The 17,709-nt window shown below is 68.0% G+C and overlaps 5 non-coding genes across 5 annotated transcripts; all 5 read left to right on the forward strand.

Annotated features, from left to right (window-relative positions):
• The first annotated feature begins 62 nt into the window (after window positions 1-62).
• LOC139044715 (5S ribosomal RNA) lies at window positions 63-181 on the forward strand. The gene has a single exon (XR_011501787.1). It is a non-coding gene; the product is annotated as a 5S ribosomal RNA (ribosomal RNA).
• Window positions 182-4,104: 3,923 nt separating this feature from the next.
• On the forward strand, window positions 4,105-4,223 carry LOC139044716 (5S ribosomal RNA). Its single transcript, XR_011501788.1, has one exon. It is a non-coding gene; the product is annotated as a 5S ribosomal RNA (ribosomal RNA).
• Window positions 4,224-8,148: 3,925 nt separating this feature from the next.
• Window positions 8,149-8,267, forward strand: LOC139044718 (5S ribosomal RNA). The gene has a single exon (XR_011501790.1). It is a non-coding gene; the product is annotated as a 5S ribosomal RNA (ribosomal RNA).
• A 3,923-nt stretch (window positions 8,268-12,190) lies between these two features.
• LOC139044719 (5S ribosomal RNA) lies at window positions 12,191-12,309 on the forward strand. The gene has a single exon (XR_011501791.1). It is a non-coding gene; the product is annotated as a 5S ribosomal RNA (ribosomal RNA).
• Window positions 12,310-16,234: 3,925 nt separating this feature from the next.
• Window positions 16,235-16,353, forward strand: LOC139044720 (5S ribosomal RNA). The gene has a single exon (XR_011501792.1). It is a non-coding gene; the product is annotated as a 5S ribosomal RNA (ribosomal RNA).
• Window positions 16,354-17,709: the final 1,356 nt, after the last annotated feature.

Raw genomic sequence — 17,709 nt, forward strand, 5'->3', positions numbered from 1 at the left:
GGCGACAGCGCGCGCGCGCGCGCGCGCGAGGCTTCTTAGGGGCGCCGGCGGCAGCCACCAGCGTCTACGGCCATACCACCCTGAACGCGCCCGATCTCGTCTGATCTCGGAAGCTAAGCAGGGTCGGGCCTGGTTAGTACTTGGATGGGAGACCGCCTGGGAATACCGGGTGCTGTAGGCTTTTGCCTCCCGCCGCCTCCCTCTCCTTTTGCCCCCCCCCCCCCGCCCCCAGCGCCGCTCCCTCCATGCTCCTCCCGCCCCTCCTCCCTCCTCACCGGTCGCCCCATCGCCCCGCCACGCCCCCACCGCTGTCCAGCCGCGCGAGTGCCCCGCGGCCGCGGCCGCCGCCCAGCCCTTCCACCTCGCGGCCCCACGGGAACCCAGGGCCAACCGGGGCCGGCCCCGCGTGGCCGTGCCCCCGACGCCGCCCTCGTCCGGCGGGCTCCCTCTGTCCTCGGCGGCCTCTTCCCACCCGCCAGGCTCCTGAGAGACCCTAGCGGTCCACTCGGCCGGCGCGGCCCCCAAGCAGTTGGTCGAGTCGTGGTGTGCGATGGAACGGATCCCGCTCCGGGCTGCGGAGGCCCGGACAGCTTCGGCAAGCTGCCGGCAGCCCATCCGTCTTCCAGAGCCCATCTAGGAAAGACCCCGGGTCAGGCTTCTCCAAACAGCACCTACAGAAGGACGGGGCCCACTGGGCTCGACAGGAGCCTTCCGGGCCTGGCCATCCATCCCAAGCGGGACGGCTTCTGGATTTTCTGATGCCTGCGCCGTGTGTCAGCTTCTCCAAGTCGGCACCTGGCTGTCCTTGATACCGTCGTTCGCGAGAAACCCTCGTTTCCGCACCGGAGTTGGTACGGGTCCTTTTGTGTTGTCTTGCCTTAAAGACGTCCCCTTCCCCAAGTGTCTAAGTTTCAAGCGCCTCCCCCCGCTCCCCGGCTGGGATCCAACTCCGTCTCCGTCTTCGCTTTTGTCTTTTGGGGGGTGGGGGCGGGGGGTCCTGCCTTCGTTTGAAAGGTCGGTGTCTGGCTCCTCGTGGATCCCTCGCATCCGTTTTGATTCTGAACAGACTGGATGGAAGGATTAGGAATCTGGCTGCGCTCGCCCAGGGTTTTGGTGTCCCCTCACTCAGGTGCCTCACTCTGTCCTGCCCCCCTCCTGGCCTCTGTCTGCCAGAGGGAGTGGACGAGTCCCCCGAGAGGACATTTCCGTCCTCAGCGGCCAGCCCTTCCTGGCTCCTTGGCTTCAGCTTTCATTTCGTGCGGCTCGGGCAGCTTTGAAAGTCTGCTCTTCCCCTGCCTGTGTCCGCGCAGACTATCGCGGAAAGGGGATCCGGGAAAGCGGGAGGGGAGTTTGCTCCAGGGGAGGAGAGCCGGGATGACAGGGAGGAGGAGAGGGGAGACTTGCCTCAGATCGCACGGACTTTTACATTTTCAAGGGGGGAATTCATCAAGGTAAGCCGTCTCTTCCCCACCGCGGACAGAAAGCAATAGTTGCTCGCTGTGGAGAAGCTGGGACATGCGGGCACAGCAGGAAGAGAGGACCTCAACCTCCATCCTCTCACCGTTCAGCAATCATCCTGGGAGCGAATATCCTCGTGTTTCCCTTTTCCCGTGGGCCCCACTTTCCCTGCCAGAGCAGACCCAGGGCACCTGTGGCCTGCTTCCTGCTTGCCCGGGATGGCGGGGTGGCGGGGCGGCGGCGGGGCGGGGCGGGCCGCGCGTCGCTCCCTGCAGGGTAGCGCCCTGGGTGGTTCTGGTTCCGACGGCTCCCCCAATCTGACCTCCGGTGAGCGTGTTCTGCTGGGAGAACTGGGGCTGTGTCTCCGTAAGTTTCCCAGAGTGCGGGCCCGGAGGCTTGGTCTCAAACGAAGGCTCGGCAGCAAGGGCCGCCGTTCCTGCGAGGGACTCGCCCTCCCTGAGCGGCAGTTGCCTCATCTGGTTGGAAAGGGGGTCCCGTTAGTGCCTCGTCGGTGGCGTTGTTGCGAGCACGGAAGCGGGAGCACGGAGCACACCGCTCAGCACGGAGCGCGGCACTGGTTGGTGCGCGCTCATCGTCTGCCGTCCTTCCCTGTGAGCATAGTGCTTTCCGCCGACATTCGCCCGGCACCTGCGGGCCGCGTGCCTGCTTGGGGCCGGACCCAGCAGCCGAGGACGCAGGTGCCAAAATCTCTGCCTTTGGGGGAGTTCGCCGCCTCGTGCCTGGGACGGGAGGACCGACGGCAGGCCAACACGTCCCGACGAGAGGCGGCGTCCCCGACGACGGGACGCGGTGCCGTCGGAAATGGAGAGCCTGGCACAGCCCAGGTCCTGGTCAGACATGCGTTGATGGCGTCGTCGCTCTCTTTCCCCCAGCCCGCCCCCCCCACCCCCCCACCCCCGCCCCTTTCCTCTCCCTCGCGTCCCGAGGTCCCCTTTCCAACGGGATCCAAGAACGCCCACAGGGCCCAAACTCTTGAGCTGGGCAGTGCAGACATCGTGCGCACTGGATCCCGGGTGGACGACGGGAGAGGGCTGCGGCCCAGAACCCTGAAGCCCAGAGGTCTCGGGACGGGGATACCGGTGACGTCGGGAGGCACCAACGGGTGTTCGGACGTGCGTTTCCCTCCCCGTAATCACACCGTTGCGCTCATCCGTCCATCCTCGGCGCGCTAGCCATCTTGGTAAAACTAAGGAGACTCAACGGGTGACCTAACCTGTGGGAGACCCTGGGTAATGTCCCTACCTGCACTCGAGCAGACTGTGGACGCTGTGGTCGTCGGGGAGGGGGTTCTGTACGTCTGGTAGATTGCGTTGGTTTCTCGGGCGAAGTTCTCCGTGTCCTGACTTTTCTGGCTGGTCGTTCTGTCAACTCAGGAAGTCCGGGGGCGCCCCGCAGAAAGAGGAAAAGAGCCAGAACGAAGAGGCGAAGAGAGAAGGAAAGAAACACACAAACAGACACAGACACGCAGGCGCACACAAAAACGCACACACACAGAGCGAGAGCGAGAGCGAGAGCGAGAGCGAGAGCGAGAGCGAGCCCGAGCCCGGCTGCCAGTCCGTGGCTCCTGGGCGTCCGGGTCGCGGGACAGGGATCCCAGGAGCGCTGCACTCCTGAGACCCTGTCTGCACGTCCCAGGGCCCCAGGGGTGATCGCCAGCCCCAGGGCCCCCGCCTCCTTGCCCGGGCCCAGCTCAAGCACCACCGCCCTCCTGTGGGGAAGCTGCCTCTTGGGCAGGGCCTCTCTGCGTCAGCGTGAGCGTCTGTGTGTCTGTCCCGGTGGGTGTCTGTCTGGGTCCGTGTCTCGGATCCTCTCAATCTCTCTGTCTCTGTCTCTGTCTCTGTGTCTCTCAGGTCGGTCAGTCAGGAGCTGTCCAGGGTGGCCGCGGGGCCTGGGGTTGAGGGCGCGGTCCGGGTCCCGTGGGCGGGGCGCGGGGCGGGGCGGGGAAGGGTGGCCCGCCCTGGTCTCCCCGCGCCCCGCCGCCCGCCCCGGAGGGGTTTCCGGTGATGCCCTCTGGTCGCGCCGGTGGCTCCAGCTGGATTTGGGCAAGTTGGGGCCGGGCCGGAGCGGCGGCCGCCGGGGGTTGTTGGGCCCGGGTTCGTTGGGAGGCGCCTCGGGCCGGAGGGGCCTCGCGGGCCCGGGGCCCCGACGCGCCGACGCGCCGACGCGCCGACGCGCCCGACGCCCCGGGCCACCTGGCCCCGAGCAGAGCAGCCGGATGTCCTGCGACCCGTCGCCGGGATGCGGGCGGACAGGAGGCCTGGAGCGTCCGGGGCCGGCTTGGGAGAGCGCCTAGACTTGCGCCCCGCCCGCCCACAGTCCCCGGGGTGCCCGAGGCCTCCCGCGCCCTGGGCGGGCGGCAGGGCAGGGCAGGGCAGGGCAGGGCAGGGCAGGGCAGGGTTTGGCTGGCCGCGGCGGCGGCGGCGGCGGCGGTGGCGGGAGGCAGTGGCAGGCAGGCGGCAGGCGGCGGAGCGCGGGGCGCAGGGGACGCGGGCGTCCGGTGCGCGTCACAGGGGCTCGGGCGCGCGCGTCACAGGGGCCAGGCGACGGCGCGTCACAGGGACCAGGCGACAGCGCGCGCGCGCGCGCGCGCGAGGCTTCTTAGGGGCGCCGGCGGCAGCCACCAGCGTCTACGGCCATACCACCCTGAACGCGCCCGATCTCGTCTGATCTCGGAAGCTAAGCAGGGTCGGGCCTGGTTAGTACTTGGATGGGAGACCGCCTGGGAATACCGGGTGCTGTAGGCTTTTGCCTCCCGCCGCCTCCCTCTCCTTTTGCCCCCCCCCCCCCCCGCCCCCAGCGCCGCTCCCTCCATGCTCCTCCCGCCCCTCCTCCCTCCTCACCGGTCGCCCCATCGCCCCGCCACGCCCCCACCGCTGTCCAGCCGCGCGAGTGCCCCGCGGCCGCGGCCGCCGCCCAGCCCTTCCACCTCGCGGCCCCACGGGAACCCAGGGCCAACCGGGGCCGGCCCCGCGTGGCCGTGCCCCCGACGCCGCCCTCGTCCGGCGGGCTCCCTCTGTCCTCGGCGGCCTCTTCCCACCCGCCAGGCTCCTGAGAGACCCTAGCGGTCCACTCGGCCGGCGCGGCCCCCAAGCAGTTGGTCGAGTCGTGGTGTGCGATGGAACGGATCCCGCTCCGGGCTGCGGAGGCCCGGACAGCTTCGGCAAGCTGCCGGCAGCCCATCCGTCTTCCAGAGCCCATCTAGGAAAGACCCCGGGTCAGGCTTCTCCAAACAGCACCTACAGAAGGACGGGGCCCACTGGGCTCGACAGGAGCCTTCCGGGCCTGGCCATCCATCCCAAGCGGGACGGCTTCTGGATTTTCTGATGCCTGCGCCGTGTGTCAGCTTCTCCAAGTCGGCACCTGGCTGTCCTTGATACCGTCGTTCGCGAGAAACCCTCGTTTCCGCACCGGAGTTGGTACGGGTCCTTTTGTGTTGTCTTGCCTTAAAGACGTCCCCTTCCCCAAGTGTCTAAGTTTCAAGCGCCTCCCCCCGCTCCCCGGCTGGGATCCAACTCCGTCTCCGTCTTCGCTTTTGTCTTTTGGGGGGTGGGGGCGGGGGGTCCTGCCTTCGTTTGAAAGGTCGGTGTCTGGCTCCTCGTGGATCCCTCGCATCCGTTTTGATTCTGAACAGACTGGATGGAAGGATTAGGAATCTGGCTGCGCTCGCCCAGGGTTTTGGTGTCCCCTCACTCAGGTGCCTCACTCTGTCCTGCCCCCCTCCTGGCCTCTGTCTGCCAGAGGGAGTGGACGAGTCCCCCGAGAGGACATTTCCGTCCTCAGCGGCCAGCCCTTCCTGGCTCCTTGGCTTCAGCTTTCATTTCGTGCGGCTCGGGCAGCTTTGAAAGTCTGCTCTTCCCCTGCCTGTGTCCGCGCAGACTATCGCGGAAAGGGGATCCGGGAAAGCGGGAGGGGAGTTTGCTCCAGGGGAGGAGAGCCGGGATGACAGGGAGGAGGAGAGGGGAGACTTGCCTCAGATCGCACGGACTTTTACATTTTCAAGGGGGGAATTCATCAAGGTAAGCCGTCTCTTCCCCACCGCGGACAGAAAGCAATAGTTGCTCGCTGTGGAGAAGCTGGGACATGCGGGCACAGCAGGAAGAGAGGACCTCAACCTCCATCCTCTCACCGTTCAGCAATCATCCTGGGAGCGAATATCCTCGTGTTTCCCTTTTCCCGTGGGCCCCACTTTCCCTGCCAGAGCAGACCCAGGGCACCTGTGGCCTGCTTCCTGCTTGCCCGGGATGGCGGGGTGGCGGGGCGGCGGCGGGGCGGGGCGGGCCGCGCGTCGCTCCCTGCAGGGTAGCGCCCTGGGTGGTTCTGGTTCCGACGGCTCCCCCAATCTGACCTCCGGTGAGCGTGTTCTGCTGGGAGAACTGGGGCTGTGTCTCCGTAAGTTTCCCAGAGTGCGGGCCCGGAGGCTTGGTCTCAAACGAAGGCTCGGCAGCAAGGGCCGCCGTTCCTGCGAGGGACTCGCCCTCCCTGAGCGGCAGTTGCCTCATCTGGTTGGAAAGGGGGTCCCGTTAGTGCCTCGTCGGTGGCGTTGTTGCGAGCACGGAAGCGGGAGCACGGAGCACACCGCTCAGCACGGAGCGCGGCACTGGTTGGTGCGCGCTCATCGTCTGCCGTCCTTCCCTGTGAGCATAGTGCTTTCCGCCGACATTCGCCCGGCACCTGCGGGCCGCGTGCCTGCTTGGGGCCGGACCCAGCAGCCGAGGACGCAGGTGCCAAAATCTCTGCCTTTGGGGGAGTTCGCCGCCTCGTGCCTGGGACGGGAGGACCGACGGCAGGCCAACACGTCCCGACGAGAGGCGGCGTCCCCGACGACGGGACGCGGTGCCGTCGGAAATGGAGAGCCTGGCACAGCCCAGGTCCTGGTCAGACATGCGTTGATGGCGTCGTCGCTCTCTTTCCCCCAGCCCGCCCCCCCCACCCCCCCACCCCCGCCCCTTTCCTCTCCCTCGCGTCCCGAGGTCCCCTTTCCAACGGGATCCAAGAACGCCCACAGGGCCCAAACTCTTGAGCTGGGCAGTGCAGACATCGTGCGCACTGGATCCCGGGTGGACGACGGGAGAGGGCTGCGGCCCAGAACCCTGAAGCCCAGAGGTCTCGGGACGGGGATACCGGTGACGTCGGGAGGCACCAACGGGTGTTCGGACGTGCGTTTCCCTCCCCGTAATCACACCGTTGCGCTCATCCGTCCATCCTCGGCGCGCTAGCCATCTTGGTAAAACTAAGGAGACTCAACGGGTGACCTAACCTGTGGGAGACCCTGGGTAATGTCCCTACCTGCACTCGAGCAGACTGTGGACGCTGTGGTCGTCGGGGAGGGGGTTCTGTACGTCTGGTAGATTGCGTTGGTTTCTCGGGCGAAGTTCTCCGTGTCCTGACTTTTCTGGCTGGTCGTTCTGTCAACTCAGGAAGTCCGGGGGCGCCCCGCAGAAAGAGGAAAAGAGCCAGAACGAAGAGGCGAAGAGAGAAGGAAAGAAACACACAAACAGACACAGACACGCAGGCGCACACAAAAACGCACACACACAGAGCGAGAGCGAGAGCGAGAGCGAGAGCGAGAGCGAGAGCGAGCCCGAGCCCGGCTGCCAGTCCGTGGCTCCTGGGCGTCCGGGTCGCGGGACAGGGATCCCAGGAGCGCTGCACTCCTGAGACCCTGTCTGCACGTCCCAGGGCCCCAGGGGTGATCGCCAGCCCCAGGGCCCCCGCCTCCTTGCCCGGGCCCAGCTCAAGCACCACCGCCCTCCTGTGGGGAAGCTGCCTCTTGGGCAGGGCCTCTCTGCGTCAGCGTGAGCGTCTGTGTGTCTGTCCCGGTGGGTGTCTGTCTGGGTCCGTGTCTCGGATCCTCTCAATCTCTCTGTCTCTGTCTCTGTCTCTGTGTCTCTCAGGTCGGTCAGTCAGGAGCTGTCCAGGGTGGCCGCGGGGCCTGGGGTTGAGGGCGCGGTCCGGGTCCCGTGGGCGGGGCGCGGGGCGGGGCGGGGAAGGGTGGCCCGCCCTGGTCTCCCCGCGCCCCGCCGCCCGCCCCGGAGGGGTTTCCGGTGATGCCCTCTGGTCGCGCCGGTGGCTCCAGCTGGATTTGGGCAAGTTGGGGCCGGGCCGGAGCGGCGGCCGCCGGGGGTTGTTGGGCCCGGGTTCGTTGGGAGGCGCCTCGGGCCGGAGGGGCCTCGCGGGCCCGGGGCCCCGACGCGCCGACGCGCCGACGCGCCGACGCGCCCGACGCCCCGGGCCACCTGGCCCCGAGCAGAGCAGCCGGATGTCCTGCGACCCGTCGCCGGGATGCGGGCGGACAGGAGGCCTGGAGCGTCCGGGGCCGGCTTGGGAGAGCGCCTAGACTTGCGCCCCGCCCGCCCACAGTCCCCGGGGTGCCCGAGGCCTCCCGCGCCCTGGGCGGGCGGCAGGGCAGGGCAGGGCAGGGCAGGGCAGGGCAGGGCAGGGTTTGGCTGGCCGCGGCGGCGGCGGCGGCGGCGGTGGCGGGAGGCAGTGGCAGGCAGGCGGCAGGCGGCGGAGCGCGGGGCGCAGGGGACGCGGGCGTCCGGTGCGCGTCACAGGGGCTCGGGCGCGCGCGTCACAGGGGCCAGGCGACGGCGCGTCACAGGGACCAGGCGACAGCGCGCGCGCGCGCGCGCGCGAGGCTTCTTAGGGGCGCCGGCGGCAGCCACCAGCGTCTACGGCCATACCACCCTGAACGCGCCCGATCTCGTCTGATCTCGGAAGCTAAGCAGGGTCGGGCCTGGTTAGTACTTGGATGGGAGACCGCCTGGGAATACCGGGTGCTGTAGGCTTTTGCCTCCCGCCGCCTCCCTCTCCTTTTGCCCCCCCCCCCCCGCCCCCAGCGCCGCTCCCTCCATGCTCCCCCCGCCCCTCCTCCCTCCTCACCGGTCGCCCCATCGCCCCGCCACGCCCCCACCGCTGTCCAGCCGCGCGAGTGCCCCGCGGCCGCGGCCGCCGCCCAGCCCTTCCACCTCGCGGCCCCACGGGAACCCAGGGCCAACCGGGGCCGGCCCCGCGTGGCCGTGCCCCCGACGCCGCCCTCGTCCGGCGGGCTCCCTCTGTCCTCGGCGGCCTCTTCCCACCCGCCAGGCTCCTGAGAGACCCTAGCGGTCCACTCGGCCGGCGCGGCCCCCAAGCAGTTGGTCGAGTCGTGGTGTGCGATGGAACGGATCCCGCTCCGGGCTGCGGAGGCCCGGACAGCTTCGGCAAGCTGCCGGCAGCCCATCCGTCTTCCAGAGCCCATCTAGGAAAGACCCCGGGTCAGGCTTCTCCAAACAGCACCTACAGAAGGACGGGGCCCACTGGGCTCGACAGGAGCCTTCCGGGCCTGGCCATCCATCCCAAGCGGGACGGCTTCTGGATTTTCTGATGCCTGCGCCGTGTGTCAGCTTCTCCAAGTCGGCACCTGGCTGTCCTTGATACCGTCGTTCGCGAGAAACCCTCGTTTCCGCACCGGAGTTGGTACGGGTCCTTTTGTGTTGTCTTGCCTTAAAGACGTCCCCTTCCCCAAGTGTCTAAGTTTCAAGCGCCTCCCCCCGCTCCCCGGCTGGGATCCAACTCCGTCTCCGTCTTCGCTTTTGTCTTTTGGGGGGTGGGGGCGGGGGGTCCTGCCTTCGTTTGAAAGGTCGGTGTCTGGCTCCTCGTGGATCCCTCGCATCCGTTTTGATTCTGAACAGACTGGATGGAAGGATTAGGAATCTGGCTGCGCTCGCCCAGGGTTTTGGTGTCCCCTCACTCAGGTGCCTCACTCTGTCCTGCCCCCCTCCTGGCCTCTGTCTGCCAGAGGGAGTGGACGAGTCCCCCGAGAGGACATTTCCGTCCTCAGCGGCCAGCCCTTCCTGGCTCCTTGGCTTCAGCTTTCATTTCGTGCGGCTCGGGCAGCTTTGAAAGTCTGCTCTTCCCCTGCCTGTGTCCGCGCAGACTATCGCGGAAAGGGGATCCGGGAAAGCGGGAGGGGAGTTTGCTCCAGGGGAGGAGAGCCGGGATGACAGGGAGGAGGAGAGGGGAGACTTGCCTCAGATCGCACGGACTTTTACATTTTCAAGGGGGGAATTCATCAAGGTAAGCCATCTCTTCCCCACCGCGGACAGAAAGCAATAGTTGCTCGCTGTGGAGAAGCTGGGACATGCGGGCACAGCAGGAAGAGAGGACCTCAACCTCCATCCTCTCACCGTTCAGCAATCATCCTGGAAGCGAATATCCTCGTGTTTCCCTTTTCCCGTGGGCCCCACTTTCCCTGCCAGAGCAGACCCAGGGCACCTGTGGCCTGCTTCCTGCTTGCCCGGGATGGCGGGGTGGCGGGGCGGCGGCGGGGCGGGGCGGGCCGCGCGTCGCTCCCTGCAGGGTAGCGCCCTGGGTGGTTCTGGTTCCGACGGCTCCCCCAATCTGACCTCCGGTGAGCGTGTTCTGCTGGGAGAACTGGGGCTGTGTCTCCGTAAGTTTCCCAGAGTGCGGGCCCGGAGGCTTGGTCTCAAACGAAGGCTCGGCAGCAAGGGCCGCCGTTCCTGCGAGGGACTCGCCCTCCCTGAGCGGCAGTTGCCTCATCTGGTTGGAAAGGGGGTCCCGTTAGTGCCTCGTCGGTGGCGTTGTTGCGAGCACGGAAGCGGGAGCACGGAGCACACCGCTCAGCACGGAGCGCGGCACTGGTTGGTGCGCGCTCATCGTCTGCCGTCCTTCCCTGTGAGCATAGTGCTTTCCGCCGACATTCGCCCGGCACCTGCGGGCCGCGTGCCTGCTTGGGGCCGGACCCAGCAGCCGAGGACGCAGGTGCCAAAATCTCTGCCTTTGGGGGAGTTCGCCGCCTCGTGCCTGGGACGGGAGGACCGACGGCAGGCCAACACGTCCCGACGAGAGGCGGCGTCCCCGACGACGGGACGCGGTGCCGTCGGAAATGGAGAGCCTGGCACAGCCCAGGTCCTGGTCAGACATGCGTTGATGGCGTCGTCGCTCTCTTTCCCCCAGCCCGCCCCCCCCACCCCCCCACCCCCGCCCCTTTCCTCTCCCTCGCGTCCCGAGGTCCCCTTTCCAACGGGATCCAAGAACGCCCACAGGGCCCAAACTCTTGAGCTGGGCAGTGCAGACATCGTGCGCACTGGATCCCGGGTGGACGACGGGAGAGGGCTGCGGCCCAGAACCCTGAAGCCCAGAGGTCTCGGGACGGGGATACCGGTGACGTCGGGAGGCACCAACGGGTGTTCGGACGTGCGTTTCCCTCCCCGTAATCACACCGTTGCGCTCATCCGTCCATCCTCGGCGCGCTAGCCATCTTGGTAAAACTAAGGAGACTCAACGGGTGACCTAACCTGTGGGAGACCCTGGGTAATGTCCCTACCTGCACTCGAGCAGACTGTGGACGCTGTGGTCGTCGGGGAGGGGGTTCTGTACGTCTGGTAGATTGCGTTGGTTTCTCGGGCGAAGTTCTCCGTGTCCTGACTTTTCTGGCTGGTCGTTCTGTCAACTCAGGAAGTCCGGGGGCGCCCCGCAGAAAGAGGAAAAGAGCCAGAACGAAGAGGCGAAGAGAGAAGGAAAGAAACACACAAACAGACACAGACACGCAGGCGCACACAAAAACGCACACACACAGAGCGAGAGCGAGAGCGAGAGCGAGAGCGAGAGCGAGAGCGAGCCCGAGCCCGGCTGCCAGTCCGTGGCTCCTGGGCGTCCGGGTCGCGGGACAGGGATCCCAGGAGCGCTGCACTCCTGAGACCCTGTCTGCACGTCCCAGGGCCCCAGGGGTGATCGCCAGCCCCAGGGCCCCCGCCTCCTTGCCCGGGCCCAGCTCAAGCACCACCGCCCTCCTGTGGGGAAGCTGCCTCTTGGGCAGGGCCTCTCTGCGTCAGCGTGAGCGTCTGTGTGTCTGTCCCGGTGGGTGTCTGTCTGGGTCCGTGTCTCGGATCCTCTCAATCTCTCTGTCTCTGTCTCTGTCTCTGTGTCTCTCAGGTCGGTCAGTCAGGAGCTGTCCAGGGTGGCCGCGGGGCCTGGGGTTGAGGGCGCGGTCCGGGTCCCGTGGGCGGGGCGCGGGGCGGGGCGGGGAAGGGTGGCCCGCCCTGGTCTCCCCGCGCCCCGCCGCCCGCCCCGGAGGGGTTTCCGGTGATGCCCTCTGGTCGCGCCGGTGGCTCCAGCTGGATTTGGGCAAGTTGGGGCCGGGCCGGAGCGGCGGCCGCCGGGGGTTGTTGGGCCCGGGTTCGTTGGGAGGCGCCTCGGGCCGGAGGGGCCTCGCGGGCCCGGGGCCCCGACGCGCCGACGCGCCGACGCGCCGACGCGCCCGACGCCCCGGGCCACCTGGCCCCGAGCAGAGCAGCCGGATGTCCTGCGACCCGTCGCCGGGATGCGGGCGGACAGGAGGCCTGGAGCGTCCGGGGCCGGCTTGGGAGAGCGCCTAGACTTGCGCCCCGCCCGCCCACAGTCCCCGGGGTGCCCGAGGCCTCCCGCGCCCTGGGCGGGCGGCAGGGCAGGGCAGGGCAGGGCAGGGCAGGGCAGGGCAGGGTTTGGCTGGCCGCGGCGGCGGCGGCGGCGGCGGTGGCGGGAGGCAGTGGCAGGCAGGCGGCAGGCGGCGGAGCGCGGGGCGCAGGGGACGCGGGCGTCCGGTGCGCGTCACAGGGGCTCGGGCGCGCGCGTCACAGGGGCCAGGCGACGGCGCGTCACAGGGACCAGGCGACAGCGCGCGCGCGCGCGCGCGCGAGGCTTCTTAGGGGCGCCGGCGGCAGCCACCAGCGTCTACGGCCATACCACCCTGAACGCGCCCGATCTCGTCTGATCTCGGAAGCTAAGCAGGGTCGGGCCTGGTTAGTACTTGGATGGGAGACCGCCTGGGAATACCGGGTGCTGTAGGCTTTTGCCTCCCGCCGCCTCCCTCTCCTTTTGCCCCCCCCCCCCCCCGCCCCCAGCGCCGCTCCCTCCATGCTCCTCCCGCCCCTCCTCCCTCCTCACCGGTCGCCCCATCGCCCCGCCACGCCCCCACCGCTGTCCAGCCGCGCGAGTGCCCCGCGGCCGCGGCCGCCGCCCAGCCCTTCCACCTCGCGGCCCCACGGGAACCCAGGGCCAACCGGGGCCGGCCCCGCGTGGCCGTGCCCCCGACGCCGCCCTCGTCCGGCGGGCTCCCTCTGTCCTCGGCGGCCTCTTCCCACCCGCCAGGCTCCTGAGAGACCCTAGCGGTCCACTCGGCCGGCGCGGCCCCCAAGCAGTTGGTCGAGTCGTGGTGTGCGATGGAACGGATCCCGCTCCGGGCTGCGGAGGCCCGGACAGCTTCGGCAAGCTGCCGGCAGCCCATCCGTCTTCCAGAGCCCATCTAGGAAAGACCCCGGGTCAGGCTTCTCCAAACAGCACCTACAGAAGGACGGGGCCCACTGGGCTCGACAGGAGCCTTCCGGGCCTGGCCATCCATCCCAAGCGGGACGGCTTCTGGATTTTCTGATGCCTGCGCCGTGTGTCAGCTTCTCCAAGTCGGCACCTGGCTGTCCTTGATACCGTCGTTCGCGAGAAACCCTCGTTTCCGCACCGGAGTTGGTACGGGTCCTTTTGTGTTGTCTTGCCTTAAAGACGTCCCCTTCCCCAAGTGTCTAAGTTTCAAGCGCCTCCCCCCGCTCCCCGGCTGGGATCCAACTCCGTCTCCGTCTTCGCTTTTGTCTTTTGGGGGGTGGGGGCGGGGGGTCCTGCCTTCGTTTGAAAGGTCGGTGTCTGGCTCCTCGTGGATCCCTCGCATCCGTTTTGATTCTGAACAGACTGGATGGAAGGATTAGGAATCTGGCTGCGCTCGCCCAGGGTTTTGGTGTCCCCTCACTCAGGTGCCTCACTCTGTCCTGCCCCCCTCCTGGCCTCTGTCTGCCAGAGGGAGTGGACGAGTCCCCCGAGAGGACATTTCCGTCCTCAGCGGCCAGCCCTTCCTGGCTCCTTGGCTTCAGCTTTCATTTCGTGCGGCTCGGGCAGCTTTGAAAGTCTGCTCTTCCCCTGCCTGTGTCCGCGCAGACTATCGCGGAAAGGGGATCCGGGAAAGCGGGAGGGGAGTTTGCTCCAGGGGAGGAGAGCCGGGATGACAGGGAGGAGGAGAGGGGAGACTTGCCTCAGATCGCACGGACTTTTACATTTTCAAGGGGGGAATTCATCAAGGTAAGCCATCTCTTCCCCACCGCGGACAGAAAGCAATAGTTGCTCGCTGTGGAGAAGCTGGGACATGCGGGCACAGCAGGAAGAGAGGACCTCAACCTCCATCCTCTCACCGTTCAGCAATCATCCTGGAAGCGAATATCCTCGTGTTTCCCTTTTCCCGTGGGCCCCACTTTCCCTGCCAGAGCAGACCCAGGGCACCTGTGGCCTGCTTCCTGCTTGCCCGGGATGGCGGGGTGGCGGGGCGGCGGCGGGGCGGGGCGGGCCGCGCGTCGCTCCCTGCAGGGTAGCGCCCTGGGTGGTTCTGGTTCCGACGGCTCCCCCAATCTGACCTCCGGTGAGCGTGTTCTGCTGGGAGAACTGGGGCTGTGTCTCCGTAAGTTTCCCAGAGTGCGGGCCCGGAGGCTTGGTCTCAAACGAAGGCTCGGCAGCAAGGGCCGCCGTTCCTGCGAGGGACTCGCCCTCCCTGAGCGGCAGTTGCCTCATCTGGTTGGAAAGGGGGTCCCGTTAGTGCCTCGTCGGTGGCGTTGTTGCGAGCACGGAAGCGGGAGCACGGAGCACACCGCTCAGCACGGAGCGCGGCACTGGTTGGTGCGCGCTCATCGTCTGCCGTCCTTCCCTGTGAGCATAGTGCTTTCCGCCGACATTCGCCCGGCACCTGCGGGCCGCGTGCCTGCTTGGGGCCGGACCCAGCAGCCGAGGACGCAGGTGCCAAAATCTCTGCCTTTGGGGGAGTTCGCCGCCTCGTGCCTGGGACGGGAGGACCGACGGCAGGCCAACACGTCCCGACGAGAGGCGGCGTCCCCGACGACGGGACGCGGTGCCGTCGGAAATGGAGAGCCTGGCACAGCCCAGGTCCTGGTCAGACATGCGTTGATGGCGTCGTCGCTCTCTTTCCCCCAGCCCGCCCCCCCCACCCCCCCACCCCCGCCCCTTTCCTCTCCCTCGCGTCCCGAGGTCCCCTTTCCAACGGGATCCAAGAACGCCCACAGGGCCCAAACTCTTGAGCTGGGCAGTGCAGACATCGTGCGCACTGGATCCCGGGTGGACGACGGGAGAGGGCTGCGGCCCAGAACCCTGAAGCCCAGAGGTCTCGGGACGGGGATACCGGTGACGTCGGGAGGCACCAACGGGTGTTCGGACGTGCGTTTCCCTCCCCGTAATCACACCGTTGCGCTCATCCGTCCATCCTCGGCGCGCTAGCCATCTTGGTAAAACTAAGGAGACTCAACGGGTGACCTAACCTGTGGGAGACCCTGGGTAATGTCCCTACCTGCACTCGAGCAGACTGTGGACGCTGTGGTCGTCGGGGAGGGGGTTCTGTACGTCTGGTAGATTGCGTTGGTTTCTCGGGCGAAGTTCTCCGTGTCCTGACTTTTCTGGCTGGTCGTTCTGTCAACTCAGGAAGTCCGGGGGCGCCCCGCAGAAAGAGGAAAAGAGCCAGAACGAAGAGGCGAAGAGAGAAGGAAAGAAACACACAAACAGACACAGACACGCAGGCGCACACAAAAACGCACACACACAGAGCGAGAGCGAGAGCGAGAGCGAGAGCGAGAGCGAGAGCGAGCCCGAGCCCGGCTGCCAGTCCGTGGCTCCTGGGCGTCCGGGTCGCGGGACAGGGATCCCAGGAGCGCTGCACTCCTGAGACCCTGTCTGCACGTCCCAGGGCCCCAGGGGTGATCGCCAGCCCCAGGGCCCCCGCCTCCTTGCCCGGGCCCAGCTCAAGCACCACCGCCCTCCTGTGGGGAAGCTGCCTCTTGGGCAGGGCCTCTCTGCGTCAGCGTGAGCGTCTGTGTGTCTGTCCCGGTGGGTGTCTGTCTGGGTCCGTGTCTCGGATCCTCTCAATCTCTCTGTCTCTGTCTCTGTCTCTGTGTCTCTCAGGTCGGTCAGTCAGGAGCTGTCCAGGGTGGCCGCGGGGCCTGGGGTTGAGGGCGCGGTCCGGGTCCCGTGGGCGGGGCGCGGGGCGGGGCGGGGAAGGGTGGCCCGCCCTGGTCTCCCCGCGCCCCGCCGCCCGCCCCGGAGGGGTTTCCGGTGATGCCCTCTGGTCGCGCCGGTGGCTCCAGCTGGATTTGGGCAAGTTGGGGCCGGGCCGGAGCGGCGGCCGCCGGGGGTTGTTGGGCCCGGGTTCGTTGGGAGGCGCCTCGGGCCGGAGGGGCCTCGCGGGCCCGGGGCCCCGACGCGCCGACGCGCCGACGCGCCGACGCGCCCGACGCCCCGGGCCACCTGGCCCCGAGCAGAGCAGCCGGATGTCCTGCGACCCGTCGCCGGGATGCGGGCGGACAGGAGGCCTGGAGCGTCCGGGGCCGGCTTGGGAGAGCGCCTAGACTTGCGCCCCGCCCGCCCACAGTCCCCGGGGTGCCCGAGGCCTCCCGCGCCCTGGGCGGGCGGCAGGGCAGGGCAGGGCAGGGCAGGGCAGGGCAGGGCAGGGTTTGGCTGGCCGCGGCGGCGGCGGCGGCGGCGGTGGCGGGAGGCAGTGGCAGGCAGGCGGCAGGCGGCGGAGCGCGGGGCGCAGGGGACGCGGGCGTCCGGTGCGCGTCACAGGGGCTCGGGCGCGCGCGTCACAGGGGCCAGGCGACGGCGCGTCACAGGGACCAGGCGACAGCGCGCGCGCGCGCGCGCGCGAGGCTTCTTAGGGGCGCCGGCGGCAGCCACCAGCGTCTACGGCCATACCACCCTGAACGCGCCCGATCTCGTCTGATCTCGGAAGCTAAGCAGGGTCGGGCCTGGTTAGTACTTGGATGGGAGACCGCCTGGGAATACCGGGTGCTGTAGGCTTTTGCCTCCCGCCGCCTCCCTCTCCTTTTGCCCCCCCCCCCCCCCCCGCCCCCAGCGCCGCTCCCTCCATGCTCCTCCCGCCCCTCCTCCCTCCTCACCGGTCGCCCCATCGCCCCGCCACGCCCCCACCGCTGTCCAGCCGCGCGAGTGCCCCGCGGCCGCGGCCGCCGCCCAGCCCTTCCACCTCGCGGCCCCACGGGAACCCAGGGCCAACCGGGGCCGGCCCCGCGTGGCCGTGCCCCCGACGCCGCCCTCGTCCGGCGGGCTCCCTCTGTCCTCGGCGGCCTCTTCCCACCCGCCAGGCTCCTGAGAGACCCTAGCGGTCCACTCGGCCGGCGCGGCCCCCAAGCAGTTGGTCGAGTCGTGGTGTGCGATGGAACGGATCCCGCTCCGGGCTGCGGAGGCCCGGACAGCTTCGGCAAGCTGCCGGCAGCCCATCCGTCTTCCAGAGCCCATCTAGGAAAGACCCCGGGTCAGGCTTCTCCAAACAGCACCTACAGAAGGACGGGGCCCACTGGGCTCGACAGGAGCCTTCCGGGCCTGGCCATCCATCCCAAGCGGGACGGCTTCTGGATTTTCTGATGCCTGCGCCGTGTGTCAGCTTCTCCAAGTCGGCACCTGGCTGTCCTTGATACCGTCGTTCGCGAGAAACCCTCGTTTCCGCACCGGAGTTGGTACGGGTCCTTTTGTGTTGTCTTGCCTTAAAGACGTCCCCTTCCCCAAGTGTCTAAGTTTCAAGCGCCTCCCCCCGCTCCCCGGCTGGGATCCAACTCCGTCTCCGTCTTCGCTTTTGTCTTTTGGGGGGTGGGGGCGGGGGGTCCTGCCTTCGTTTGAAAGGTCGGTGTCTGGCTCCTCGTGGATCCCTCGCATCCGTTTTGATTCTGAACAGACTGGATGGAAGGATTAGGAATCTGGCTGCGCTCGCCCAGGGTTTTGGTGTCCCCTCACTCAGGTGCCTCACTCTGTCCTGCCCCCCTCCTGGCCTCTGTCTGCCAGAGGGAGTGGACGAGTCCCCCGAGAGGACATTTCCGTCCTCAGCGGCCAGCCCTTCCTGGCTCCTTGGCTTCAGCTTTCATTTCGTGCGGCTCGGGCAGCTTTGAAAGTCTGCTCTTCCCCTGCCTGTGTCCGCGCAGACTATCGCGGAAAGGGGATCCGGGAAAGCGGGAGGGGAGTTTGCTCCAGGGGAGGAGAGCCGGGATGACAGGGAGGAGGAGAGGGGAGACTTGCCTCAGATCGCACGGACTTTTACATTTTCAAGGGGGGAATTCATCAAGGTAAGCCGTCTCTTCCCCACCGCGGACAGAAAGCAATAGTTGCTCGCTGTGGAGAAGCTGGGACATGCGGGCACAGCAGGAA

The sequence above is a fragment of the Equus asinus genome, chromosome 2 (genome assembly GCF_041296235.1).
Source record: "Equus asinus isolate D_3611 breed Donkey chromosome 2, EquAss-T2T_v2, whole genome shotgun sequence".
In the NCBI taxonomy this organism is placed as follows: Eukaryota; Metazoa; Chordata; class Mammalia; order Perissodactyla; family Equidae; genus Equus; species Equus asinus.